The following is an 18,977-nucleotide window of genomic DNA, read 5'->3' on the forward strand; positions in this document are numbered from 1 at the left end:
AGATATGTGGAAATCTTGTAAAATGTCGATTTTGCTGAATCATGGGTTTGAGCGTAGTATGTATAGCATCTCCGTTTAACATTGTATGTTTTAATCTGATATATTTAAACTCCACATGGTAATCTTGTTCTTTCAAACATTCTATTTACTTTGAGTATACAATGCTGTTGCTGACCGGTGGAATACATTGTTTGAAAATATAGTGTAATTAGAGATCCCGCCATCAAGCTTGGTATACGAATTGTAGCGGGATTTTTTTAAGAGTGTTTACAGCAGTTAAATTTTACAACCTGCATTATATGACCCTCCAACTATAATATATTTGCGATATCAATATAAATATTAACACGTTCATAAAGTCAGTTAATTCAATATTAATCACTCAGTATGTTTATTTAGTCTATTATGATGTCATATCATGAAACCGGTTACTGTTTAACGAGCCCGGATATTTATACTTTATGGTTTTTGGTTTTTTTGGGGGTTTTTTTGTCCCCCGCCGCAACTCGGTGCGGGGACATAGAAATGCCGGGCGTCCGTCCGTGTGTCCGTGCGTCCATGTGTCCGTGTGTCCGTCCGTCACACTTTTTTGTAAGCGCTCTCATGCCTACAAATTTTGACGGATTTTCATTAAATTTATACCAAATGTATATACCACTATTACCTTGGTCAAGTTCGAAAATCAGCATTGGTCGATACTTTTTGTTGGAGTAATGAGACTTTGACCGCAATAATGACTCTGTTTTATCCAAAAATTGACCTTGTAAGCGATCTCATGCTTACAAATTTTGACGGATTTTCACTAAATTTATACCAAATGCTTATACCACTATTACCTTGGTCAAGTTCGAAAATCAGCATTGGTCGATACTTTTTGTTGGAGTTATGGTACTTTGACCGCAATAATGACTCCGTTTTATCCAAAAATTGACCTTGTAAGCGCTCTCATGCCTACAAATTTTGACAGATTTTCATTAAATTTATACCAAATGTTTATACCACTTATACTTTGGTCAAGTTCGAAAATCAGCATTGGTCGATGGACTCGATACTAGTATACTGCTTGACCGGCGGGGGACCCAGGAATTCTATTCTTGTTTAATTTGTTGTTTTTTTTTTTTTTGCATTTTAACCTGCCTTTTTCATAAACATAAATAGATCTAAACCGTTAATAAGGATACTTTTAAAACATAACGAACAGGCAATGAGTGTGTATATGTATGTGTGATACGGTATAATATTTCTTGCTGTTGGTGTATTCTGACTGCATATTAACAAATGATTAGATTTTAAGGCCATTCAACGGGATTCTAAGTACATTGCCGTCATCTCAACGGGGTAAAACCTTCAACCAGGACAACAGCTTTAAATAACTAAATAATTTCGGATTGTTAGATTTGAATTTACAGCTCGTCTTGAAAAACATTTTCATTTATGATTATGACAATTTAAATTGTAAATTTGAAGACCTTGGACCCTTTGTTGCTGAGGATAGTTTGTGTTATGATGTCATCTCTGAAAAACACAAGCTTCCCTTCAAACTTGCGTGGACTATAAAATTTGTTAGAAACACCAGTCTCAAGCTTATGATGTTAAATTCTCTAAGGTCTTTCAAAAAAGCAAAATGTTCGGCGCTGTTTGAAAGGGCGGTTCAATTCCTAAATGCTCTTAATTTAATTAACACTTAAAATATGTTTCTTTATTATGAAAAATAATTGGAAAAACATTTTTAAAAAAATCAGTTTATTATTATTAAAAAATGTTTAAAAATACGTAAATTGATAAATGTAATATGTTCAAAGATTTAAAATTTAAAATGGTTTAAAACGTGGGAAAACATTTACTTGAATCCTTCAAAGAATATTAAAAAGAAGTAAATTAGAAAAGATTATATTATTTTTTAAAGGAAAGATTTTATCGCAAAATACCTATTGTCATTCACAATTTAAGTAACACCATTTTAAATTGATCTTTTGGAATACTTTCATTATAGAAGTTTAAAAAACATATTTTTATCATCAAAACATAACCCCCAAAAATTATATTTAAGTTTAAACGTGTTGATAAAATGCAATGTAACATATAGAGGTTATATTGAAATACGTTCTATACATCAAAATCTTTAATATATGTAAACGTATAATGTTTTATTTCAAATTTCTCTTTTAGAATAAGATGATCTCTCATTGGGTTTTAAAATGTTATTTTTTTTTCAGTAAAATTATACACGTACTTTAAAAAAGCTGACCAGGTAAACTCTTTCTTTAACTGCCCTTTATGCAAATAAAACCACAACCTTTCAAAGCCAGCTCACTATCTCATTTGGTTTGCACATGCGTCCTTCTATCTCCCTATAATTTTGTTAGGATCAAGGTATTTTGAGAAAACATTTGGCTCTTGTCAGTGAAAAGTTGAAGATATCAACGATAAAAGGACGGAGGATAAATTAGTGACGGTCACCGTCAGTTCAGAGATAACCTTATAATCAAAACCGTTCTCCCAACACCTACGTACAGGAAGACTACAAAATAGCGACTCCAGGGGATTTTTTGTACCTTCTAGATACACTTAATGACTAAGTTTAAGGAGGCTGGCATTTTTTTCATTGCACACGTTTTTGCGCATTCTAGTACTAAAATACATTGTACAGTGGCGGATCCAGCGCCGGCGCGCCGGGCGCGCCCCCCCCCCCCGTTTGATCTTTTTTTCCTTTTTTTTTTGGTGGAAAAAAGGCCTCAATGCGGCCCCCAGGCCCCCTGCCTTTAACTGCGCCCCCCCCCGCCCCCGTTTTCAAATTCCTGGATCCGCCACTGTTGTATTTATACCTTTTACAATTTTTTTCGATACTCTTTATCGAATTGTACACAATAAACAAAATACAGATAAAATATCATTTTTAAGGAAAATTTGATTCTTTTAAACAATATTTCCGTCGTTTGGTAGGTGAGCGCTGTCATTGTCCTTTGATTCACTCGCCGAGGTTTTGAATCATCGCTAAACACGTTACGTTGTTTCAAATGAAATGCTTCTATCTAAGCTAAATATATTAAAGAGATACCCTTTTATTCACAAGTGAATTATTCCAATCCTTATGTTGTTTGGAATAAGGAGTTTTACAGGACGTATTTGTGTGGTAATAGTTTTATGTATTGTTATTTTAATTCATTTATAACGTAAACAGTAACTGCCCTCTGTATTGTGTATACAGCAAGTATCGAGATTAAAAACATTTGAAAGCATGGCGTGTTTGTTAACCTCTCATATTTTCAAGCTAAACCGCATAATATTGCGACAAAACTGATCCTTTCAAAAAAGGTTATCAAGGTGATTTCCTAATCTGAAAACAATATCTTGATAAACATAAAATAGGACAATAACAATGTGCTAATGAAAGACACCTACCAAAGCAGTAATTTCGTTATGATGTTAACATGATGTCATTTTGATAAAGGATTGTCACATTAATAATCAATTAGATTTTTAACCTCCTCGTTGTAAATGAATAAAATGTGCTTTGTCTTTCGATCTATTATTGTGTACATGTATTATGGGTTTCAATTTTGTGCTTATGCTTAGTTGATTTTTAACCAACTTTTTTTTTTTAATCAATCATTCTGAAGGTGTTAAACATTAAATCTGTTTGTTTATTTGCAAATGTGATGCCTTTATTCTTGTTTCCAACTTACCAGTAGCCGTCCAATATGTTAGCAGTGGTACCTGTCTCTGTCCATTATTTTTAATAATGGGTAGTTTTCTATCCATTATTTTTTAAGAATGGACACCTACAGGTAACCTATTGGGTTGTTTTTAGATTCAGACGAATTTTATTTTTGTATAAAAGCCAAAAAGAACAAAGGGTTACGTAACAAAAATATTTAAAATATAGTTCATTCATCTAGACACTATATCACTTTACTATCTAGAATTTAGCGAAGCATGAGTAAAAAAGCCTCGAAATTATAACGAGATACTTAATCTTAGGTCGCTGGATAGAGAACAAATAACTTTAGATTTGAACAAATAAATCTTTAATCTATAGACTATCTAGCTGCAATAATGTAGCCCTCTCCCGATTTTTTTTTTTTTTTTTTTTTTTTTTGGGAGAGGGCTACAACTCCATAGGATCTCCGTAATGGTGCAAGTGCGGGAGTGATTCACTCCCGCAACGATTTCGTCTCAAATCGTTTATAGATGACAATAACATTTGCATTTCTTACCTGAACTCAAACGTTGTAGATGTCTATGGCATAAATTATTCCAAAAATATCAAGTATAGTCCATATTTGGCATATATCGGTTATTTTTCGTGTATGTCAACAACGAAAGTTGAATTTGTCCGCCATGTTTACTGACCTTGACCGGTTTTATTTTGGGACAGCCAATGAGAATTCAGGAGCGGATCTTGGACTGAATATAGGAATTCCCCTATTTTAAACATAATCAACGCGGTAAATATGAATTTTCCATTATATACCATTTCCTCAAATGATGTTTTAGTGATATAACGAGGTAAGATCGATTATTTACACTGACATTCACGTTATCAAGCCCATCAAATCTCCAAGCGTACATCCCATAAAATCACGCGAGAACTGTCATGGCTGCTGAAAAAGACGACTGGTAAACATGCTGATGTGTTTTATCTGGTTTTGATTTACATACAGTTAATTTGTTCAACCTGTATTTAAAAATCATTTTATCTAAAGGAAGCTAAATATTAAATCGATCTTTTCAGACCGAAGTCAGCCGCATTAAAAAATTAATTTTGCACCATTACGGAGATCCTGTGGAATTGTAGCCCTCTCCAGTAAACATCAGATATAAAAAATCGGAGAGGGCTACATTATTGCAGCTATAGACTATCATGAAGTGAAGAAAACATATATTTCAGTTTTCATTGACAATTTTATACAGAACTCGTCGTTTTATTATATTAAAAAATAAATAAATAATAAATATATTTAAATTTTATATTTAAATTTTATTGTTTACAATGCTTCAGTAATGCATTATTAATGCTTAATCAAAATTTGAGTGTCAGTCGTAGAGTTATAAGCAAGATACAGAACTCACAATGCTTTGTTATGTCAACAAGGTTCATGCCGTGTGTTTGTTTATTATATTGCTTCAATATAGTTTAAAAGTTATCTATCAAGCATATTTGTCTGTCTTACACTCAGCGTGTGTTTGATGTGGACCTGTACATGTGTTACAAGTATTGTGGTTCATTGATATTTGTGGGCACCAATTTTCGTGGATTCAGTCAAGGAAACGTTTATTCGTGGGCAGTTATGCCTAGCAGGTTATTTGTGAATATTTACCAATTGAAGACTCATTTACAGTCATCGTTCTACTTCCCCACTTTTTCGTGCTTTCACCGTGCGCTCACAGTGCGCTCGCTGTTCGTTCATTTGAGCTCTCCGCTCCGCTCCGTTTGCGCTCACCGTGCTTTCACAAAGCGTTCACCTTGGGTTCATCGTTCATTCAGCGTTCACATCGTTTATTCTGTTTTTATTAATTTCATTCGGAACTCCAAAATAAAAGGATCGGTCTTTGCGAGTCACAGCAGAATGAGAAAAGAAACCGTGCGTAAAGGTGGAAGGAAACTTATATTACACATAAAACATCATTTTCATAAGAATTTATCATCTTCCAATGCACAAATATTTACCTCGTTCTAAAGATTTCGGTTCTATCTATTAATTAGATATTTTTATTGATATTTTTATCATTACATTACTCGATCATTCGTTAGTAAAATCATTATTGTCTTTAAATTGGTTTTATTTAAAATTATTCCTTAACATTTCTGTAACTGGTAGGGTATAATACATATTCTTCTACAGTTTTTGCCGAGATCAAAGATATGCCGCGGACATTATTCTCCAATATACCACGAACGTCATCAGTAAATTATCAGATCAGAAATTCCTATTTGTCTTGCACTGACCATGAAAGTACAACTTCAAACCCTAAAAAGTTTTAAAATCATGTCAATTTCACGTGTTAGTTCCAGTCAAAACGATGTGTATTGCCTCAAATGTTTATTTTTAAGCGATCAATGCGGCTGTTCCTCGGACCTCCCCAGCACATTTTCACTGTGTGTTTTTACATAAAATATATAACGTGTAGTAGTTATAATCGTATTAAACTGCCCTTAAAATATTAGAAATATAACTCAAAGATATTTGATAAAAAAGTGAAGAGTATTAAAAATCCAAAGAAAAATTATGTCGTCTGCATATGATTCCTTTGATGGATACACATGTAAACATTACAAACAAAACCATTGGGGTTACACGAAACAGACGTCAAAATGACCTAGATCGTCTCTCTATATAAAAATCTATATAGAAACAGTCTGTAGAAATACTGGGCTTTTAGTAGAATAGCTCGTTTTGTCCATCAATTCGCAAATTGACATTTTACACTTTATTTAACCATTATAACCAGTTTATGGTCTTATGCTCACTGACCTTACCTGGCACTGTCCAATATCTTCGCCTATTGTGTGTTGTTTTTTGTTTATTGTGCAAAATGTACATAGAGTTGAAATGGAATTTCTTTTGTTATAAATATAAAACATATAGATCCACTTGCTTGTAGAGGGTTGCATTTCGATAAATACTAGTCCCTGAGCATGCGCAGTTTGTGAGTAAAAATTCGAACCATTCATTTTGTGACCAGTCAGATAGTAAGCATGTCGGACTACGAGTTCGTAACACAGAGTTCATTTTGTGAACAAAACTTGAGTGATTCTAACGATATACTGGACGAAATCATTACAGGAGAGAAAGAAAACCAAGAAAATGGGAATTTTGATTTAAATTTTTTGACAGTGAGGTCCGAAGAATACTCGGATATATTAGATTTTGACGACTCTGACGAAATGCTCGTGAAAGCTTCACAAGATGCTGAGACAAATACAGCCGAGTCAGGTGAGCAGAAAACACCTAGACTCTTGGCCCCTTTGTCTGATGTGGAATTAAAAAATCTCAAGAAAAGTACATTTCCGGTTAAAACAAGAAATAAAGCTAAATGGGCTATGAGGCTTTTTGAGTCATGGCAGCCTGAACCGAGAATACAAAAACCGGTCTTGGAAATGACAAACAAAGAACTTAATGACCGACTGTCTTCATTTGTCACTGAGTTGAAAACATCGAAAGGTACAAGTTACAAACCAAATACGCTTTATGAAATAACTGTTTCAATACAACACCATTTACGAACAAATGGAAAATTCATTTCCCTTTTTGATGACGCCGATTTCTCCGACCTTCGTGTTGTTCTAGACGCAAAAATGAAAGAGCTGTCCAAACTTGGTTAAGGGATCAACAAAAAACAGGCTCTCATTGTCACAGAAGAACAAGAAAACATACTTTGGGAAAGGAATGTTCTTGGTATATCTAACGCACAGCAACTCCTTGATAAGATGGTTTATTTGGTTGGACTAAATTTTGCTTTGCAAGCTGGCCAAGAACACAGAAATCGGCGCATTGGAGAACATTCTCAATTGATCTTGAAAACTCCTCGTATAGACGGAAGGCGATACCTGCAGTACAGAGAACTAAATAATTAATTATCGACATATTTTAATTAGTATCAAAATAATTAATGCTCAATAATTTGTACGAGCATTGACGAATTTCGAAGCAGTAAAGCTCGCCTGGATAAGAGTTATAAATGCGCCTTTGTTGGATAGAAATGAAATACGTTTATACGAGTCATAAGTTATGAAAATAATGTTATCCTAAGTGTAGTCTTATTGATACAAATAGAAAAATTATATACATCGTATAAAGTGTTATGCAAACGTATTATGATATAAAACAATAAATTAAAAGGCATAAAATGATACAAAAACAATAAAAACCCAAAGCCAATCCAGTGTGGCAAGATAACTTGTTTACATCAAAGTTGAACATGTGCGTGTTTAAAATTTATCCTCGGGCCTTTTCACTCCCCGGCAACAACATCAATCGAAAATTAAAAAGACATCGTTTTATTACGAATATGAGACAATAGAACACCCAGCATTGTGATTTTATTCTCATCAAAAAATTATCATATGTCGCAGTCAAAAACAGCGAAAATCATCAGATGAAATTGGGATTATTTTGTCTCAGCCATGTTTTGACGTGAACATTCGAAGAATACAACAATGTCAATGGAAAGGGTCGGTTTAGCTCACCCGGACTTTGTCATATTTTAGCATTTCACAATGATATAGGAGTGAAAGGCGGGCCATTATCTCTTTTATCTTTGAAGTGTGCATCAAACGGATACCAGGACAGTGTAGGGGACCTATGGGGCTATTATTCCCCGCTCTCAAATTTGGACTGTATGGGTACCACAAAGTGGCTCCCAGGGGTTCTGGCTCATTTCAGGGGTTTATATCTCACTTGAGATTGACCACAAGAACTTGGTAAAACTAGGATTAGGTAGAGGACCTCAAGAGGTATTCATAATAAGCGTTAGAGGGTACCTATGACCCCTGCAAGGGTTCAGATAGCTCATCCAAACATTGTCATATTTTAGCATTTCACAATGATATAGGGGTGAAAGATAAAGGTGAACATCACAATGTAGGAAGTCTGTAAAAATACAAGGATTTTTATGATTTTCGATGCATGTTATTTTTGGAGAAAATAAACAGATTTGGGGTTCAATTTTTATGCATAAGAATAGACAAATACCAATATTCAATTGAATTCATTAGATACAAACTCATTAATATTTTTTCCAGGCGAGCTTTACTGCCTCCGAGTTGTCCATGCTAAGAGAACTTTTTCATGCATAAATCTTCTTGATATTAATTAAAATATGCAGATAATAAAGTAAAATATAATTTTCTGTTCGAGTACTCTCAGTACTTTGAAGAATTTTTTATTGGCTGCTAGCTTCTACGGGCTTAGTGGCTGCTGTTAGTGGCTGCTAACTTCAGCCTGGTGTACATAGAGGACATTTCCAAATATGTAACTGGAGGATTGAAAAGTCGAAAAACGGCTCCAAAAATTGTTAGTGCTTCTGGAAAAACCCGACATACCCTGAGAGATGTATTGTATCCATGTACGAAAAGTATATCAGCCTCATGTAACCTTAATAAACTAATACACTATTCTATACATTTAAAATAACGCAAACATTGTTCCCTTGTAAACCTTAATATAATTAGACAACACATAATAACATAGCTTCAACCATTTCTTTTTGCAGACCCAATAACGGAAAGTCGTCGGCCTTTTATTTGCGCCCGAGCAAATTTTCCAGCCCAGACAAATGGTATGACGACGCCCCAGTCGGTGTCCATCCGCTTCAACAAACCGTCGCCAAGTTGTGCAAGATGGCGGGATTTGAAGGTTTTTTCTCTAACAATTCCTTGCGTGCTACGGCCGCTGTAACGAAGAATTTTGACCCGGGTTGAAAATTGACCGGGTGTCATTTTTCCACGTTGAATATTGAGACCAAAGGTGTTGAATAAAGACCCTAATCCGTTGAAAATTGACCGGCATCGTGGAATTTTGATCATGAAACCGGTTCAAAATTCAACAGCAAAGAAGGACAAAATATTGAAAATAACGAATCAATGTTTTAACTTGAGTTTAAAACTATCAGTTTTTACATATTTACTCTTTAGATTTACATGTTTAAACTGGACGGGAGGGGGGGGGGGGGAGTAAAAATGAGACTTAAATGATTATTTTTGAATTTACATATTATCCATTTAAATGTGTAATAACTATTTTATTTATAATTACGGCTGTATTTGGCAGGTGTGGATGAACAATAAATCGCTGAGAAAACCGGCCATAGATCAGTGTCAGTGAGAAATTATAAACGAAGTCCACCAACCAAGAAACCCAGAGATTCCGGTTAACCCTCAGTGTCGCATGTACATGTAAATGTCCAGAAATATCCGTATGCGTTCAAAAAGACGCACATGTTACCATAAATGTGAAATTCAATTCAGAATGCTCGTAAATTTACTGTGCTTACGCTCATGGTGAATTTCTGTGTTTCTCATAACTTTTGAGGATTGAATTAAACCTATTCACGCAAACCTTGTGTCATTATTTCTTTGTTTCTTAAATTTACCTGTAGCCATTCAATAAGTTTAAATTTATTGGACAGCTAAAGGTGACTTATTGGACGGGTTGGAAGACAATAAGAGATTTATTATTTATTTATTTATTTAACAAAAGATGATGTAACAGAAATGTTTTAAATATAATTATTATACTTGAATAATGTTTACACCATTCTTTGGCATGTCTTTCTCTTGTAATTATAATAATATGTCATGTACTTGTCTGTTCTGGGCTGCGTTTTACAAAAGAACTTACGACTTACGACCAAATTAATGAATGCTAATTAGTCACTTACTAATCAATGAATTATTCTTATGGCTGGAAAATATAATAATCCGAATTGAAATATTTGTAAACAAATGGTTTTATGTCAATTTTGTTCTCTAAAGATCATCTTACCAGACAGTAAATATTTACGACTATGTCGTAAGTTCTTTTGTAAAATGTAGCCCTGGACTCTAAATAAGAAATAAATGATATGTTCCTGTATGCGTAACACAGGGGAAATATAAATTCAGTGTTTTAACACACATCTCTGGTGCGTATGGAAGACTCTTCAATTATGATCGGAATCGTATTGCATAAAAATATTGTGTCTGCTACAAATGAGGCAATCGGCAATCCTCGGCTGATTCCGCTACGCTCCATACAAACGTGTCGAGTGCGCGAGACATCCGAGTAGTTCCGAGTGACAAATGAGGTCTACAGACGAACAAGAAAAAGTTTGATTTCAGGTCGAAACGTTAAATAAGTTTTTTGGAATATTTTCTCACATACAGAGTTAAAATGGCATAATTCTGCTGAAATATTTTTTCACTCCTTTATCTAACGAAAAATTGCGATAGTCAGATAGTTCAATCAGTGGTGTTCATTTGCTTTTGTGTATTTCAGTCTTCTTTGTGGAGAATAATTTGTGTTTGTTTAATGTTAAAATCAAATCAAAAAGTTAGAAGTCAATATGATGACGATTTTTATCACATCTGTCAAATATCTTTAAACCTTAATTAGTAATCTAATCTAAAACACGCTTAAATTTCCATTTTGATAAATCTAAGAACCGGCTGGGTGTTGACAATTATGCTGGTGAGTTTTATGATATGTTTCTTGTTGGTATTGCTTTAAATGGTATCTGTTCTATAACACTGATCTGCTCTGTACAATTTTACTTACCCGGTACTTATGAATGCTCACTTTCAAGTGACAATTCACTTTTATCTAATAAATTATGAATTAATTATTTTCAACAGACCATCATTGAAGAGAGAATTCAAAGCACAGCTTGACAAGAACTGTCAGGATCAAGTACGTGTATTATTTTGATGTCTTGAAAAATTTAAACCAACAGTGTATAGCTACATATGTATAAGTATCACACAATTACATACCAAGCAGGCGCATAGTAAAAAAGAGCTCGGCTCACCCCTTTTTAGCTCACCTGAGCTGAAAGCTCAAGTGAGCTATTCTGATCACATTTTGTCCGTCGTCCGTCTGTCCGTCCGTCTGTCCGTCTGTAAACTTTTTACATTTTGAACTTCTTCTCTAAAACCGCTTATCCAATTTCAACCAAATTTGGCACAAAGCATCCTTATGGGAGGGCGAATATAAATTGCAGAAATAAAAGTTTGATCTATATTCAAAGCGGAGAAAACCTTGAAACTGTAGAAAAAGGGGGGTGCATTTTTAAAAATCTTCTTCTCAAGAACTACCGAGGCAAATTCAACCTAGTTTAGCATAAATTATCCTTATGGGAAGGAAAGTATAAATTGCAAAAATTAAGTGGTAATTCTGTTTCAAATCTGAGTTATTACGAAAATAATAATAAAGGAAAGGCGTGTTTCAATCAGTTTAATAGCTTCGGGTTCGGCATCCGGTAAAATGATTCCGTACTTCTAAAACGAGGTTCTTTGTTTAAAGCAGCCATGACATTATACGAAAAAGGGTCGATCTGACTATGATGAATTTGCTTGTTGTGCAACAGTTCGCGTATGAAGGGAAATTTTGAAACATACAAAATATATTGGTGCCGATTTTGTGAAGTAAATTGAGGCTTAATATTTCGATGCGTTGACAGTTTTCACACATGACGTTGGTGTTAGCTTGTTCTGATTTTCGTTTCGTTCTCATTATGCTTTGTAACCTGGAAACTATCGTCTGTATTTCGTGATTTTTTACGTATCAAATCAAACAGAGACTTCGGTAAATCAAACAGTTAACTGTTAACCTGCGCAAATTAAGCAAAATCGGATGTAGGGGTACCGAAATACAATTCATTCTATCGGTAATTCGGCATTATCTTTTGCGTAATGGTACATGTAGATTAATGCAATAGGTTTTGTTGAGATGCTCGGCATTTTCTCGAGTTTATTCAGTTTAAATTGAGTTTGATATCGCTGACGGAAATATGTAGGTATATACATGTATATATATGATTCATTTCGAAAAAATAAATTGTGTTCTTTATTTGTTATACATGTAGTGCATGTTTCTTGTGTTTAATTGTTTACAATTTCTATTTACTAACCATATTTGAGTGTTAAGTTTCGAATTATAAGCAAGATACAGAGATTTGCTCACAATTCTATGTTTGTACACAGATCTTAAAAACTAAAGCTTAAAAAGGTAAAAAATTTGTCAATATTTATTAAGAAAATTTTCAAAGTCTGTTCTTCCAGAAACCAACTTTAACAACTTATTGTATTGTAAACTTAACCTTTTTAGCTCACCTGAGAGTGGGGCCACAATGGGGGGTCGAAGTTTAACAAATGAATATATAGAGTAAATCTTTAAAAATCTTCTCCTCAGAAACTAATCAGCCAGGAAAGCTGAAACTTGTGTGAAAGCATCATCAGGTAATGTAGATACAAATTTGTGAAAATCATGATCCCCGGAGGTAGGGTGGGGCCACAATGAAGGATCGAAGTTTTACATAGGAATATATAGAATAAATCTTTAAAAATCTTCTTCTCAGAAACTAATCGGCCAGGAAAGCTGACACTTGTGTAGAAGGATCCTCAGGTAGTGTAGATTCAAAGTTGTGAAAATCATGACCCCCGGGGTACGGTGGGGCCACAATGGGGGATCGAAGTTTAACATAGGAATATATAGAGAAAATCTTTAAAAATCTTCTTCTCAGAAACTAATCAGCCAGGAAAGCTGAAACTTGTGTGAAAGCATCCTCAGGTAGTGTAGATTCACAGTTGTGAAAATCATCACCCCCGGGGGTAGGGTGGGGCCACAATGGGGGGTCGATGTTTTACATAGGAATAAACAGAGTAAATCTTTAAAAATCTTCTTCTCAGAAACTAATCAGCCAGGAAAGCTGAAACTTGTGTGAAAGCATCCTCAGGTAGTGTAGATTCATAGTTGTGAAAATCATGATCCCCAGGGGTAGGGTGGGGCCACAATGGGGGGTCAAAGTTTAACAAAGGAATATATAGAGTAAATCTTTAAAAATCTTCTCAGAAACTAATTTATGGTGGCATATCTCTGCCCCTTGTGTGCAAGTTATTTTTCTATCAAATATGTCGACATGCAAGATAAATATGTTGACATGCAAGATAGTTATGTCAACATGCAACATAACTATGTTGACATGCAAGAAATTGCAATCTGATATGAATTATACAAAAATCTCGAGAAATCTCGAATATTGCCCACCTGTGACATCCAAGATGCTAGATGCTCCCTTTTTATGTCGACATGCAACTTATTTATGTTAACATGCAACTTATTTATGTTAACATGCAATTTATTTATGTCAATATGCAACTTATTTATGTCAACATGCAACTTAGTTATGTTAACATGCAATTTACTTATGTCGACATGCGAGATGAATATGTCAACATGCAACTTAGTTATGTTTACATACGAGATAAATATGTTGACATGCAACTTATAAGTTGCATGTCAACATAACTAAGTTGCATGTTGACATAAATATGTTGCATGTCAACATATTTATCTGGCATGCTAACATAACTAAGTTGCATGTTGACATAAATAAGTTGCATGTCGACATAAATAAATTGCATGTTAACATAAATAAGTTGCAAGTCAGCATATTTATCTTGCATGTTAACATAAATAAGTTGCATGTTAACATAAATAAGTTGCATGTTAACATAAATAAGTTGCATGTTGACATCAATAGGTAGCTTATCCAGTATCTTGGATGTCACATGTTGGCGACATTTGAGATTTTTTATACCTCTTATTTGATTGCAGTTTTCTTGCATGTCAACATAGTTATGTTGCATGTTGACATAACTATCTTGCATGTCAACATATTTATCTTGCATGTCAACATAATTCAGAGAAAAATAACTTGCACACAAAGGGCAGAGATATGCCACCATACTAATTAGCCAGGAAAGCTGAAACTTCTTTGGAAGCATCCTCAGGTAGTGTTGATTCAAAGTTGTAAAAATAATAACCCCTGGGGGTACGGTGGGGCCACAATGGGGGGTCGAAGTTTTACATATGATTATATAGAGTAAATCTTTAAAAATCTTCTTCTCAGAAACTAATCAGCCAGGAAAGCTGAAACTTGTGTGGAAGCATCCTCAGGTAGTGTAGATTCAAATTTGTGAAAATCATAACCCTGGGGGTAGGTTTGGGCCACAATGGGAGGTCGATGTTTTACATAGGAATAAACAGAGTAAATCTTTAAAAATCTTCTTCTCAGAAACTAATCAGCCAGGAAAGCTGAAACTTGTGTGAAAGCATCCTCAGGTAGTGTAGATTCATAGTTGTGAAATTCATGATCCCCAGGGGTAGGGTGGGGCCACAATGGTGGGTCAAAGTTTAACAAAGGAATATATAGGGTAAATCTTTAAAAATCTTCTCAGAAACTAATCAGCCAGATGTTTCTTTATAATTGTTAAGACTTTGGCCCCAGGACAATTCTTTGGCCTCCCGAAAAGGTTCAGAGTTTGATGTACGTTTATATCTAATATATAAACTATTGTTAAGGATCATTTTGAGAACTGCAATACTCAACATATGATATGACTATAAAATCATCTTGTTAGAAAAGGGACTAATGATTATAAACATAAGAATATCCAGGGGAAAATGGATTTTATTTATACAGGATCTACATGTATTATTGTACATTGTCCAGATAGTTTGTATTATGACTCCATTAAGCTGATTTTATCATACCTATTGTTCCTCAGGTGAGCGATGTGGCCCATGGGCCTCTTGTTATTTTATTAGGTTTCCCCTTGCTTTAAAAAACGCTGTTACAAGCCTGCTCGAAGTTGCATTACCCGGTAATCAAAGCACAACAGCTGGTAAAAAATATTCCAAATTCTCCTGAGGATTATAAGAGGTTTCTGTCTGTAAATGGGGCTGATGGGCTATATATAAATATTGATTTTATTAAGTGTCAAACAATATGCTAGATGCAATACATGTATATGCTAATTACTCCACTTATAAGAGAATACAAAGCCATTTGAATTAAGTTTAAATGTGTGGTGTTTCCATACTGGAGTGAAAAGGTCTTGTAACTAATGCCTTTCTGAAAGCTAAGCTATAAATGTGGTTTGATATTGCTAAGGAAAGATTATTATACCCCCACTCCAAAGGAGAAGGGGGTATATTGTTTGCCCTTGTGTGTCTGTCTGTTTGTTTATCTGTCAATCCTTCTGTCTGTCAGTCCGTAACAAAAGTTTGTGTTGCATTTTTCTCAGCAACTATTCATTACAGGTGCTTGAAATTTTAACACACTATTTGTTTAAGCATGCCATATCGTGGGATATATTTTTGTACCCATGGGACGTCAACTTTCTGTTAAATGACAACTTTGTTTATTTTTAGCCCAAAATTTTCAAACAAATTTTCGTCGAAGATTTCTCAGCATCTATTTATCGCAGATGCTTGAAATTTTAACACACTATTTGTTTAGGCATGCCATATATTGAAATTTTAACACACTATTTGTTTAGGCATGCCATATCGTGGGATATAATTTGTACCAATGGGACGTCAACTTCCTGTTAAATGACAACTTTGCTTATTTTGTATATTCATAGCAGAGAGGGGTTATTACTATTGAGCATCAGCTCACAGATATCTTGTTGTTTTTTTTTTTTAATTTAGGTTTTGTTCAGGAATTTCCCCATAAGTTTGTTCTAATTTACAGCCTGCATCTAAATTGCACAATTTTGGTCAATTAAGAATATACAGTTAAACCTAGCTTTAAACAGATTGTGACAATCACTGTTCATATCGAACACACCCGATTTTATTTTTCCCATAATTCTTTGCAACGTGCTTGGCCGACCCTAACAATAGGCGCTAAGATATACCCGGCCGAGCTGTCCAGCAATTAAGACGTGCTTAGTGTGTGAAGGGGGTATCGTGTTAGAAGCCTGTGTGGCATGTTTTAGTTTCACAAGTTCAGCATTTGACGCGGACACGGATAGCTGACCGTGGTAAGTATTTATTTAGTTTGGTGTAGTTTATTTGTAAATTTTTGCCTTTTTATTAGTATTACGCAGTCGTCCTATAAAGTCACCTTGACCATTGTTCACTGTAGAGTTACCTGTGTGTTCACTGATGTGTGACTTTAGCGAGAGTGTTTAATTGGAATTCGTCTTTTTCTATAGTACAGTTTTTGCTATTGCTGTATAAAGAAACGGTGATTTAAAGGGCTATTTTCTATGCGTTATTTTATTTTACAATTTATGGTCACTTTTTCCACTTAACTACTTGGGCGGAAGTGCGTCACCGGAAGTCTCAGACGCCATATTGTTTACTGTAAACAAATAACTTAGTTACCATATACTTACAATATTTTGAGATGTTGCCTTTAATATAATACTATTTATACATTATCATAGTTTGATACTATCAGTGAGATACTTATATGATGTATTATACAATATTGTTTTTATTATGGTGTTATGGTGTCACTTGTACACTTATTGTAGTGTCATATTGTTGATGTTGAGAAGATGACGGTATGATGGCGATGGTGAAGTCGATGACGATGCGATGTTCATGTTGATGACGACGATGATGTTATGGTGATGACGATGATGTCTATTATGATTATGGTGTTGTAGTTGATGATGTTGACGATAGTGGTGATGATGATGATTGTGGTGACGAAACTACTCTAGTTGTGGTTGTCCGTAGTTGGTCCAGGACTACAGCCCCGGAGATTCGGACACTCTTCTAATTTATTTTTGGTCATTTGTATAAACATCATATTTTTTCTTGTTGAGTGAAAGGTGTGTGAGTGTTTGTGTGGTTTAGTGTTTATATTTCTATCTTTTCTTTCTTTCTCTTATTTTTTTTGTTATTAAATTTTGTTAAATTTAAGATGTCTTGTTGTTGTTTGGAGTAGCCTCCGCTCATCCCGTTACAATTGGTGGCAGCGGTGGGATAAGTTGACTCCTCCAGATACTACAAGATATCTTTATAAGTGAACAGTTGCCAAGGTTTATTTTATTTTTCATTTTTTGATCTTTTTTGTAGTACATGTAAGAGCAAGTGTAGGTCGTTGTTTCCTTTTCCCTTGGTGAGTACATTACGATAGGCAGATTGTTTTGTTAAAAGTTGAGAAGTTAGTCCCTTTATGAGATAATTTTGAGGTAAGTTGGTCTGTCAGTCAATGCACCATGTCTACTGTCAAGGAGATGCTGGAGCTACTTGAAGTGGGGACCAAGATGGGGATGAAGGATGAAGACCTTCAACAATTCGTGAAGGACGAACAGGCCAGAATGCGGGACGAACGTGAGAAACATAGAGTCGAGAGACAGGAGGAGAGAGACCGCGACTTCAAACTACAGATGGAGAAAGAGCGCGCCGCAAGAGAACATGATGAGCGAGAGCACGCCCGATTGAGAGAACATGATGAGCGAGAGCACGCCCGATTGATAGAAGAAAAGAGACATCAGCAAAAACTAGAAGAACTGGAACTTGATCACAAACTGCAACTCGAGAGATCTCACATGAAGCCGAGTGTTGTGACTAAAGAGGAGAAAGAAACTTCTCAAGTGATAAAAGGACCAAAACTTCCTCCGTTTGAGGATTCGAAAGACAACATTGACGCGTACATTCAAAGATTTGAGATATACGCAACAACGCAGAAATGGAATAAAGACACGTGGGGGACTCATCTTAGCGCATTACTCAAAGGAAAGGCACTGGATGTGTTCGCAAGACTCTCACCCGAAACAGCACTTGATTTCAACGAGTTGAAGAACGCCCTGTTGAAACGATTTGACATGACGGAGGACGGTTTCCGCAAGAAGTTCCGATTTTCAAAACCAGACGGAAGTGAAACTTTTATGCAATTTTCTACCAGACTGGACAGTTACCTTGAGCGGTGGATTCAGCTGTCTAAGACTAACAAGACATTCGATGATCTGAAGGACTTGTTCTTACGTGAACAGTTTTTATTGTGTTGCTCGAAAGAACTTGCCTTATTCCTAAAGGAGAGGATTCCTACTTCGATCCAAGACATGGCGCGATACGCGGACCAGTTTGCTGAGGCCAGAACAGTGACATCTTCTTCACTTACGCAAAAACCGCTCTTTGACAGACGACAGCAGTCCGATAGACAACCGCCGTACAAAGATTCCGTGCAACAAAACCAATCTGGAAATGCAGTGAAGTGTTATGAGTGCGGACGACAAGGACATAAAGCCTTTAACTGCAACTTCCGCAAAAGTCCGAATAACAGGCCGTTTAATTTGAGCGAGAAACAAGAAACAACACCGAAACATACTTACCCTAGTGATTTTCAACGTGGGTCGTACAATAATGGGAACCATGGATATCCAGGACGCGGTAGAGGTCGCCAAGGAGCCGCGAGTGTCGTCGAGAAACATGGAAACTTACCGTGTGTTGGTGATTCGGTTGCTTTCTGTG

Source organism: Crassostrea angulata, chromosome 8 (genome assembly GCF_025612915.1).
Source record: "Crassostrea angulata isolate pt1a10 chromosome 8, ASM2561291v2, whole genome shotgun sequence".
Lineage (NCBI taxonomy): Eukaryota > Metazoa > Mollusca > Bivalvia > Ostreida > Ostreidae > Magallana > Magallana angulata.